Here is a 12,524-nt window from a genome sequence, read left to right as displayed (position 1 = left end):
CGCCACTAATGCCATTTTCCTAGCCCTCCAAGCCTTATTATAAGTCAAATTTACCCCATAAGTTGCCTGCATGTCTTCAATTATTTTCTTAGGCAAGTGATTATGGTGATGGTCCATATACTTACTCTTCACGCACTGCCCAATAACCCATGCTGGTGTTTGCATTTTTTTCTCTAGCCTAGATAGAACTGAGCATGAGTGTTGTTGGTCGAATTTCCGGATCTCAAACATCTCAGATAATTTACCTTTCACGGCACGCAATCTCCACTTGCATTTCTCATCCAAACATTTTACATACCAAAGATGTTTTCTTGACTTCTCCACCTTGAATTCAAAATGATTAGCCATCGCATATTTATATAGCATCAGTTGTAGTTCTTTTTTATTTTCAAACAAGGCACCGACTTCCAATACAGTTTTAGTAGTTAACGCCAACGCAAATGAGGGGTCTGTCGGTGATATGTCTGTCGGTGATATGTCTGTCGGTGATATGTCTGTCGATGGTGTACCAAATGATGATCTTCTTGCACTACATGGTGTACCCAATGATGATCTTCTTGCATTAGTAGGTGTACCCGTTGATGCTCTTCTCGCACTACGTGGTGTAGGTATCGATGCATGCAAGTCCTGAGTAAGTGGGATGTGAGGCAAAGAGTTATCTCCGGCTTCATTACTTTCAACAAAGACCTCCGAGGGTAAAGCTTCTGGTACAATTTTCTAAGTAAATTGTGGGAGAATACTTTCTTGAGTTGGGTAGGTAAGTAGTGGTATCTTTTCTTTAGTAAATTGTGACTTCTCTACTACAGACACACACAATGGTGACACAGTTCTACCCAAAATCAAGCGTGATAAATATATGTTCAGATCCTCATCATCTTCAATAAAAACGGGTTTAGGATTTGTGATATTCGGAATATCATACTTCACTTGCAGCACTAAATCATAGGTAGATTTCTGCACTTGAAGTCTTTCATGGAGTTTATCAATTAATTCAGCATAACGAGTACTTTGGGGTAAATCCAATGTTTTGATTGAAGAGGCATCAAAAAACCATATTCCATTAGCATCAACTTTCCACTCTCCATTATAGAAAACGAAAACTTCGGCTGCAAGAAAAATTGGAAACGGGATAATTAATATTGTGAAATGGAAACCCTTCGCGAAACGGGAAGTACTTAACGAAACGGGAAGTACTTAGCGAAACGAGAAGTACTTAGCGAAACGGGAAGTACTTAGCGAAACGGGAAGTACTTAGCGAAACGGGAAGTATCATCAGATGAAACCCTAAACAACACAGTGATTCGAAAATGCATAAATGAACAACAATAAACTTGAAATACATAAACTTACCAATTGTTACAGTGCTTGTGCTCATCGTGGAGCTCATTGAGTGCCGCCGTTGAACTCCGCCGCCGGCGAGATTAGAGAGAAGGAGGAGAAAAGCGGAAGGGAAGAAAGAGAAGGGAAGAAAAGAAATGAAAAAAAGATGGCCGGATTTTATTATATAGTAAGGGTATTCTGGACTTTTCACAGCGTCTCACTTCGCGAAACGCGAAGTCCCTTCGCGTTACGCGAAAAGGGTAATTTCGTCCAAAAAAAATTAAGTGGTCACCAGATCAATTTCAATTATCTGGTGACCACGGAGGCAATTTCCCTTATTTGTAGGGTCATTTCGTCCAATTTCCCCATGACATGGCACGTTGATTCATTAAATTGCTTTCACTGATTTTTCAGTTGAGTTTATATATATATATATGAACAAAACTTATTCATGTGCAGGCTTTGGAAATGTTAATTTGGTAGCTTTAGCAATTTTAATTGCCCTGTTTTCACCTTTATGTTAGTTTGGTAGCCTTGCAATTTTACCGTTGGCACTATATATAAATTTTTATTATTTGAACGGAACCTACCCTTAAAACAATCAAATTTTTATAGAGAATTTAAATTAGAAGGTTGTCTTTTTAAAATTATTTTTAGGTTCTAGATCGGATAAATTTATTAATTTAGAAAGTTATTAATTTATCGATTAATTAATAATTATTAATTTACCGTATAAAATAAGTAATTATATATACCAAACAAAAAGACAAATTAGTCTTTGTCTTTTAAAATTACATTGCAATGAATATTGAGACTCTAAGCTTAGCACTATTAATAACTTCTGATGAATTCACTTTGATGAAGAAACTCAAGACTTTGAAACTATGATAAATCAATGTGGCTATCATAATAAGATGGATATCGACAATCTAATGAACTATCCAGGTAAAAATGAAGCATGTTCGAAGGTTCAGAGCTTAGAAGATATTGTGAGTACCATCATTGAGAACAATGCAAAGGATAACGGAGAAGATGATACATGTCCTTGTAGCCTATTACGCGAAAGGAAGCACTTATGGCGTCGAACACTCTTCGCAACTTTATGATACAATACAAAAATACAACATCTGAACTATTGGATGTTATAAGGCCTTGTTCGGTAGTAGATTTTTAAAAAACTAAGAGAGGAAAAAATTAGATGTGATTGATTATTTTAAGGAGGTAATGATTATTTTTGGTAAAACGACTTAAAGAGTATTAATATATATAAATAAAATAAAACATAATAATTTAAAATAGAGGGTATTTTAGTATTTTGGGTAATAAATTGAGTGATGTAATTGATAAGAGGGAGTGTAATAATTTTTTATTTGTATGAGTTTTTAAAAATATTCCATACAAGGCCTAAGAAAAATTATAGATGAGCTCCAAATAGCTTTAAGGGAACTAGACAATTATTGAATCATATTTTTTTAATAAAGTATAATATATATGTTATTAGTTTATATGAATTATTAATTTATGATTTTCTTGAGACCGAAAATTATAAAGAGATCTCCCGAAAAAATATAATCTTATTATTTTATCGATTTTTTCAATTTTTTACATGGACATAAATCGGGACAGAATACATGTATTAATTTAGATAATTTATTAATTTATCGAATATTAATTTAAGGAGTTTTTACTGTTAGTTTTTGTTGTTTTTTTTCTTCAAACCAAAGATGCTTTTTCTAATTAAATGTTTTAATTAGTTTGGTATATCATATTCTCCATTAATTAGGTACTCAAAGTAGACTCCATTGATTCCAAATCATTATCATAAGAAAACAATTCAAACTATTAAAAAAGTTTTAGATATACGAAAGTTTAACTAATTTATTATTAAAAATTTGACTTATTATCTGTGTTAATTATACTTTTTACAAAATTAATTATTTAATTAAAAAATATATTATTAAAAAATAACTCATTTAAGTTATTATCTTTATTTTAATTATTTTTACAAAATTAATTAACAAAAAAAATTGTATTTTTACTTATCTTATTCTTTTCCATCTTCTTATTTTTTTTAGAAAACAGTTAAAACCATTTCATTAAAATCCCAAAATTGGAAGGGTCAGTGATCAAAACTAGACAAACCTTAGCTATGATTAAAGGATGACAATCAAACGACCCTAAAGAAAATGATTAGTAGCAATCAAACATACAAACAAATATTACAAACAAAGATTATACACTGTATCAAATCCTAATTATCTCAATCACCTCTTACCCTTCCTCTTGCAATGAAAAGGGGATGAACTGAAAATGTTGATGAATACTGCATATTCTCATTTTGATTTCTTTCTTTATATGAACCCGTTCTGATTTGATAGAAATAATTATTTTCCAGAATTTTCGGGCTCTTCACCTTGTTGTTCTCAACTTGAATTTTTAGATCAGTCTTAGGATTCTTGTCTTTTGCTTCCTTCAGCTTCATCTATGTTATCCTCTACAACAGTCTTGGTAACATCTACTTCAGCTTGATTATTCTAAGTATCCTACTCTCTGATTTCATGTATTATAGCTTGACTTGTTTGAGAATCAACTTCTTTCATCTTCTTCATTCTTTGTTTCATTGCTACATTTATTCTCTTCTTCAACAAAAATCTCTTAATATTTTTTCTTCAATTTCATTGATTTCTTCATTTTCAGAGTCCTCGTTGGTTTCTACTTTTTTCTCTTCATCCATATTTTGTTCTTTGCTTTTAGACTCCCCTATTTCTTTTTCCTAATTTTTTGCTTCTGGACCTTTTAGCATCTTTTGATCATCTTCCATAGTTTGAGCACATTTCGTGCTGGCATGTTGGAAAGTATTGCAGAATGCACACCTATTTGGTCTTCACTCATAAGTGATTCCCATGACATTAGATTTTCTTTTCGGTTGACCACTGTCATATTATTCGGCAATGTGCTACGAGGATTCACCTCTATGCTAATTCTAGCAAAGGATAAATGCTCTCCTCCTTCTGTTATTGAGTCAATGTATAATGATTTTTCCCAATAACCCTGCAAAATGACTAATGACTTATGTTTTGTACATGTGTGTAGGGATATTCCAAAGCTTGAATCATATATGTGATGTCTCCTTAGTTTTACTTAACAGGTTCAAATCTTCAGACCATTTTTCTAACTTCATGCAGTTGGATCCAATATATGTATGCTCGTGTTCCATAATTTCATCCAGATTCGACCCATTTTTGAATTGAAGAAAATAGAGATCATGAATATTTGTAGTGATCTTCTCCAGCTCATTCTTTTCTACTATTTCATTAAAGCTTCTTTAGTGATTCTGAATGATACTCTGTTTTTTCCAATATAATTTTCTACCACCACATTTTTCCATTCCTTTTTGCATTTTCGTCAACTTCATTGGAAAGTTTAAATTCAAAAGGAGAATTAAGTACCTCCACTTTTGTTTTAACATCCCCCAAGAAGATTTTCCCTTTGTAGGCATGGTCTTTAACTTTTTTTCTGCATTTTTATTCCATACCTCATTTACTTTCCAAGTACGTAGAGTTGCTCTTGATATTATAGGTCTTCGATTTATGGGCCTTCATTAGCTCCCTCATTATAGCCACTGACCAATTTATTATCTCTTCATATTCTTCCTTTTAGCAAAAATCCAGTCCTGAAAATAATAAATATTGAGTTGAATTGTTATATGCTGGACTTTCTCCTTATTAAGAACAATCTCTCAGTTTTTAGAATGCATCAGAAGCTTGGTGATTTGGTTTTGAGGCCAAATAGATTGTCTCTTTCATTGTAACCAACCTTCCAGATCCCTTCATTCTTTCCTTGTTTTCCTGCATTATTTTTTCTTTAGAAACCTTCTTCCCCTACTTTCTTGCACTATTTTTTTTTAGAATTTTCTACAACATTTGATATTTCTTTGCTTTTGTCATTTTTTCTTGAATGACTTCTTCAACAATCTCCTTGAGACCTTCCATAACAAACTATTTGATTTCCTTAGCTTTATTACTTTTCTTTTTTCTCATTCTTGAAGAGTAGAACAAAATAATAAAGCAGAGTAAATGCAGAAATAGAAAAATTTAGAAACCCTAATGATTTAGCGTCAAAATCGTTTCAAAAGGCAACCACCGAGAACACCAAAAATTAGAGAACACACTGACGCTCGCAATTAGGAAATAAGCATCCAGAAAAGCTACCAACGAAATTTTGAGAGATTTAGGGTTATCGGCACTTACTTTGCGAATCGTGTCGTTCGTGTCGATCGTGTCGTTGATTGTGATGTGTCAATCGTGTTGATCGTGTCGTCGATTGTGTTGTGTCAATCATGTCAATCGTGCATATCGTGTTTCAGTCGACGAACGACGTTCTTGCTTTTTCGGTGATGCGATTGAGTTTCTGATTTGTTATTATTGCTGAGTAGAATGATGTGCAAGTTCTTCTTATCTTTTTAGTTGTTTAGTTATATATATTTTTTAATATTGAACTCAAATAATAATTTAGAATAAAATAATATATATATAGGAGAATTATGTGTTACTCCAAATAAGTAATTTTATTTTTAAATACTACTCTACACGGTTTTTAAATCCCTTACAAACATGTATCATTACTATTTTTTATTGTGGATTTGACCACAACATAAATGTATAATTTTTTTAACTGAAAAATGAGTTTTAACATATTTATATAGATTATAGTGTTATTTTGTGGAGTATATCCTTTCTTTTTTAAAATCTTGATATTTTGTTTATAAATAATAATTTTGATAAAACTAAATTGAAAAGTCAAATAAATACATTAGTTGACAAAGATATACTAGCTAGTAATTATAATGTTAAATAACAAGTTATACATTTCATGTTTAATTAGGAAAATTAATGTGATTTGGAGAATTATTTAAGAAAATTATATAATTGTTGAGTTATTTTATTATTTATTTTAAAGTATTTTAAACGACAATTGACTTAATTTCCGAGCGACTAACTTTGTATTGTTACATATTTGTTGTTATATTATTGATGGATTTTGACTTAATAATAACGTAGGTGTAGGTGTATTAATTTTGTAAGATTGTCATCTACAAATACAAAATTGAGTTTTTTTTTTTCAATATTTAAAACGATTTGGTGTTTAACTGAATTTTTGTTTTTGCTTCTCATACAAAATAGTCTAATAATAATATATAGATTAACTCTGCAGGACTTAGCTAGCTTGTTCAATCAATCTTATAAAATGTAATGTGTTCAAATATATTTATAGCTAATTAATTTAAAGGATTCCATTTGTAATATTTTAATTCTTTTGACTAATTGATTAAACACGCAACTTCGACCCGATCTGCATAAGATATACCGATCGAGGACAGAGCTAGCCAAATGAAAATGATTGATTAGAGTAATAGGATATGTAATTAGACAACAACTTAAAGATTTGAGGCATTAAAATAACACAAAAGTCTTCAGATTATATAAAATAATAATAATAGAAAAAAACAAAATAAAATAAAAAATTTCATGTCTAAATTCATTTTCTCACTCGTTATCGTCATTTCGTCTCTTTCTTTCATCACTCTTCGGTGAAAATCGTTTTCAAACTCAAAACCCTAAATTTATTCATTGCGTGAACTTAAAAATTACAATTTTTTGGCCGAAATTCTAAGTTTTTCAGATTTAGTTATATAAAAAAAATTATTTATTTAATTTTGTATGAATAACAAACTTTTTCAAGTTTTATGTTGTTTAAGAATACAATCGAGACAGATGTACTTATAGGCGACTTAAGTCCATCCCAAATTCTAACCAGGATCTCAAGAAGAGAAATCAGTTAGCTTATCAAATAATGGCATAGAGTAATTAAGGTTTGAGTGAGAGAGAGAACTAATTGATATTTGAGTCAGATGAATAGAAAGAGAGGGCTGGTTTGATTTATTTATTTATTTATTTTTAGTTGAGTTTGATAAAATAATTATATGATTTAATTATAAAAAAAATATTTTTTTAAAATTGATTGATCATTCTACCCTTTAAATATATTTTATATATTAAAGAAAATGTAATTTATTATTTTATGAACAAAGTAATAATGAAATATATAAAGTAAAATAAAATATAAGAAAATATTAAATTTAGGTAAAATTTTAAAAAAAACTATTATCAATCAAGCTCGATATTATTATTATTATTATTATTATTATTATTATTATTATTATTATTATTATTATTGATATTTTTTTTTTTGTTAAAGTTTGTTTGATTATGATTATTTAAATTATAGTTATTTTTTAGGATTGTTTATTCGGTTATTTGAGTGTTTTTATAATTTATAGATATTTTATCTCTCATATTGTGTTTATTTATTTTATCTCCCAATAATATTTTACAATAAATAACTATTTTTTTTTAAAATAATTAACATCATGGCATTACCGTTGCAACATTTAAATAATAATAATAATAATAATAATAATAATAATAATATTTTTTACTGATTAATATGATATTTTTTTTCTTCATTTAAAAAAAAAAAAAATAAATTTTAAGCTCACCCTAAATATAGTTTTTAGGTTAGTTCCTAAACAGAAATAATCTGAAATGTATCGTTTTTATTACGTTTATAGTTTAATGGATAGATTTCAGTGATGTGATACTGTTTTGTTAAAATTTATACTTTGTTATATTATTTAGTTAGATTTAATATTTTTAATATCTATTAAAGATAATTGTAATATTTAGCTAATTTATTAGCTATTGTACATCAAATTACATTGAATTATTATTTAAGCCAATTAAAAATGAAATTACAGTTCTGAAGATAATATAATAATAATAATTAAGTTGCTTTGGAATGATTATTTCTTTTTTTTACTTTTTATTTTTATTTTTAGAGAATGATAAAATTATAAATATATAAAAAAAAAGTATGTAAATAAAATTTATTATCAGTATATGTTTGGACAGATTTTCACAATGTTTTTTTATTATATTTATAAAATAAATGATTTTATATAACAAATAAATTCATAAAAATTAATAAATTTAAAATAAAGTGAAACAAAAATGTGGTGTAGCGAAATGATTTCAGGATAGTTTGAGAAAAGTAAAAAATTGTAGAATAGTTGGGCGTCTTGGAGAGGAAAGAAAATAAAATTGGAAGCTTTTATAATGTTAATTATGTTTTAGGGTTTCTAGCAACTGAAAACATTCCCTTCCTAAAGCTCATTATATCATCATTTATATTTGTTGGAAAAGACTATATTCGGTTTTCCATTTGATTGAAAAACTAATGACAAATAAAAATAGAAGTTAATAACACAATGAATGCTCGATATTTTATGCAGAAAACCTCCTCAAATTAAGGAGTAAAATCACTGGACTTTATGTCCAAATCAAGCTTCACTATAATCTCAGATGTCAATCTCAGATGTCAGGTATACAATTAATGTATACCATTTTTTAATATCGCAAAAAACTATAAGGACGTAACAAAAAAGATACAAACTTTTTGGTCCAAAACAAGTCAAATAAAACTCAAACTAGGCATAAACTTTAAAGCACACACAGAAAATCAAACTTTGAGACGTCTAAACCTTGATCCGACCGTTGAAAATGTAAAGAAATGAGTTATCAACCTCTTGACAAAATCTCAGCTCAATCGGACTCTGTTTGAATCTCTGATCATCAGTTTAATGAACACTATCAAACTATTGACGAAAATCTGTTATAATTTCTCTATCTATCCACCTCCCTTTTTTTTACTCCTTTTCTTTTTGAAGACTACTCTATTAAATACTATAACTATTAGAGATATAACTAACCATTTAAAATAATATATTATCTTTAATGAAATTTAAGTAAACTTAACCACTTTTGGGCATTTTTTTATAGTTGGGAGCCCAAATAAAAACTCAACAAACTCCCAACTATGAGAAGGATGTTGTCAACCCGACGGTTGTACAACAAAACTTAAACTTGTTTTGTGGTAATGTCTTAGTCATCGCATTATCGTATGTATGCACCTTCTCTAAAATCAACAAATATCCCGTATTCAATGATACTTTACATCAATTTGTTTAGATTTAGAATGAAACGTTTAATTTTTCGTTAGATAAATAACGTTTTGACTATCACATAGAAGTATGTACCTCTCTTGCATAATACTAAGTTCAAATAATAACTTTTTAACCCAAATTAGCTCCTTACAAACTTCTGTTGCTGCAACATGTTCAACCTCCATGGTTGACAATATAACACAATTTTGTAGCTTCGATTGCCAAGAAATAACTCCCCCTAAAAAAAAATCAAGTTGACTCACCTATCAAATCTAAGTCGGTATAACCAACTAAATTCGAACTCTCATTTCCAAGGTAAAATCTCATACTTAATGTGTCTCGGAGATACCTCAATATCCACTTCACCGCTTCTCAATGTTATTTTCCAATATTTGAAAGGAACCTATTCACATTACCAACAACATAAATTATATCTCGCCTAGTGCTAACCATAACATACATAAGACTATCAACAAAATAACCATATTGAACATTCTTCATATATTCTTTCTCATCATCGTTTGAAGGACAATATTCAAAACTTAATTTAAAATTTCCCGCTAAAAGGTGTGTCAACACTTTTAGCATTCCCCATATTGAATCTTTGTAACACTTTCTCAATATATATTTATTGAGATAACCATAAATTTTTTATTTTTCTTTCACGAATGATTCTAATTCAAAAAATCTATTTTGCTAGTCCAAAATCCTTCATTGCAAAGGACTTCCTTATGTCTTGTTTCAGTCTAGCTATCAATTCTCACAGCACTTTGACTAACAATAAATATATCATCAACATAAAGTAACAGAATAACAAAATAATTATGAGAGAATTTTTGCACAAACACACAATGGTCGGAAATAATCTTTTTATAACCGCGCATGTTGTTTCATAAACAACTCATTTTTTTTGTATCATTGTTGTAGAGCCTGCTTCAAATCATACAAACTCTTATTCAACTTGAAAAATTCTCTTTACCTTTGACCTCAAAACCATCAGGTTGATCCATATAAATTTCTTCCCCTAAATCACCATGAGGAAAAATCGTCATCACGTCCATCAGTTCAACTTCCAAATCAAGACTAGCTATCAAACTCAATATAGTTATGATTGAAGTCATCTTAACAATAAAAGATAAAATTTCATCAAAGTCAATTCTCTTTCTTTGACTAAACCCTTTGACAACCAAACGAGTTTTGTGTCGTGAAGATGAAGTATGATAATTTTTCTTAGTGTGTATACCCACATGTTTTTCAATGATTTATTTCCTTTTGGTAATTTTATCAACTTAAATGTATGAATATCATGTAGAGATTACATATCATCTTTCAAAGCATTAACCCATTTATGATTGGATTCACTATCCATAGCCTTTTCATTTGACTCTGGTTTTTCCCCATCAGTTACTAACACATATTCATTAATAGAATATTTCGTAGAGGGTTGTCGATCTTCTAGTTGGAATTGTAGATAATTTCTCTTGCTCGTTACTAATATTATTCATTTGAACATCATGAGAATCATCATCTTGTAGCTGATTTTCTGTTGAACTAGGTGAATGAGATAATTGAACTGAATCTATATTTATCCAATCGTCTTTTTTCTTCAACTCACTATTTTAGCTTTATCAAATATTCAATAGTCTCATCTTCACAAAAGATGACATCACGACTTCTGACAAACTTCTTTGCAACTTGATTGTACAATCTGTAACCAAATTCATATTGGTCATAACCCAAAAGATGCACTCTCGACTTTCACATCCAACTTTGATCTTTCATTCTTTGGAATATGAACATAGCACATGTATCCCAATACTCGTAAATGATCGTAAAAAATATTTTTATGAGTCCATACCTTATTTGAACTTCACTGTCCAAAACTACTATAAGACTCAAATTAATAACATTTACTAATGCGAGTAATGTTTCACCCCAAAACATTGAGGTGACTTTGCTTTTGAAAGCAAACATCTAATCATTTCAATAATTGTTTTGTTAATCCTTTCTACAAGGTCATTCAATTGAGGAGTCTTTGATGATATTTTTTAATGTCTGATCCCTTATTGTTTGTAGTATACATCAAATTGACCATAATATTCACCACCATTATCACTACGAATGCACTTGATCTTATTTTTAGTCTCTCTTAAAACAAGATAATGGAATTTTTTAACTTGTCTAAACCTCATCTTTAGACTTCAAAACATATACACAAAACTTCCTGGAATGATCATCAATAAACATTATAAAATAAAGAGCATCACTAAGTTTGTACCTTTAAACGACGTCAATGTATAATACTCTTTAATAACACAAAAAATTATAAGGGCGTAACAAAAAAAATATACAATCATTTTTGTCCTAATTGAGTAAAATAAATCTCAAACTAGGCAGAAACTTTAAGCCATAGAAAATCAAATTTTGAGACGTCTAAACTTTGATACGACTGTTGAAAATGTAGAGGAATGAGTTACCAACCTATCGACAAAATATCGACTCAATCGAACTCTGTTCGAATCTCCGATTGTCAGTTTGATAAACAATGTCAGACTATTGGCAAAAATTTGTTATACTTTCTCTATCTACCTCATTTTTTTTTACTCTTTTTTTTACGACGCTCTATTAAATACTAAAGTTATACATAACTCTTTAAAATACTATATTATCCTTCATTAAGGGATGCTTATGGATCCAACCTATCTCTTTAAAATAGTATATTAAAAGTGAATTTTAAAACACTTTTTTTTAGTTGGGAGTATAAATAAAAATCCAACAAATCATATATATATATATATATTATTATTATTATATATATATATTATTATATACTAAGATATAAAACTGAGAAAAAAAAAATTACGGTTAAAATGTGATAATATTTTTAATTTACTCTCACATATATATCTAAATTAACCACAGTTCTCGATCCGATAATCCAGACACTTTGAAAATTAGTTAGTTAAAAAGTTGAACTTATATTGTTAAAACGTTATGCGTTCATCAAATTTGGTGTTGAATTTAAAATATAAAGTCTTATTAGCCTAGTTGGTTAAAGAGTGATATTTATTTTGTTAGGGTGCAAGTTTGAAACATACCTATAGTATTTTTACTTTTATTTTTAACCGTTTTAAGTTTATGG

The sequence above is a fragment of the Impatiens glandulifera genome, chromosome 3, assembly GCF_907164915.1.
Source record: "Impatiens glandulifera chromosome 3, dImpGla2.1, whole genome shotgun sequence".
In the NCBI taxonomy this organism is placed as follows: domain Eukaryota; kingdom Viridiplantae; phylum Streptophyta; class Magnoliopsida; order Ericales; family Balsaminaceae; genus Impatiens; species Impatiens glandulifera.
Note: the sequence above shows the minus strand (reverse complement) of the source record.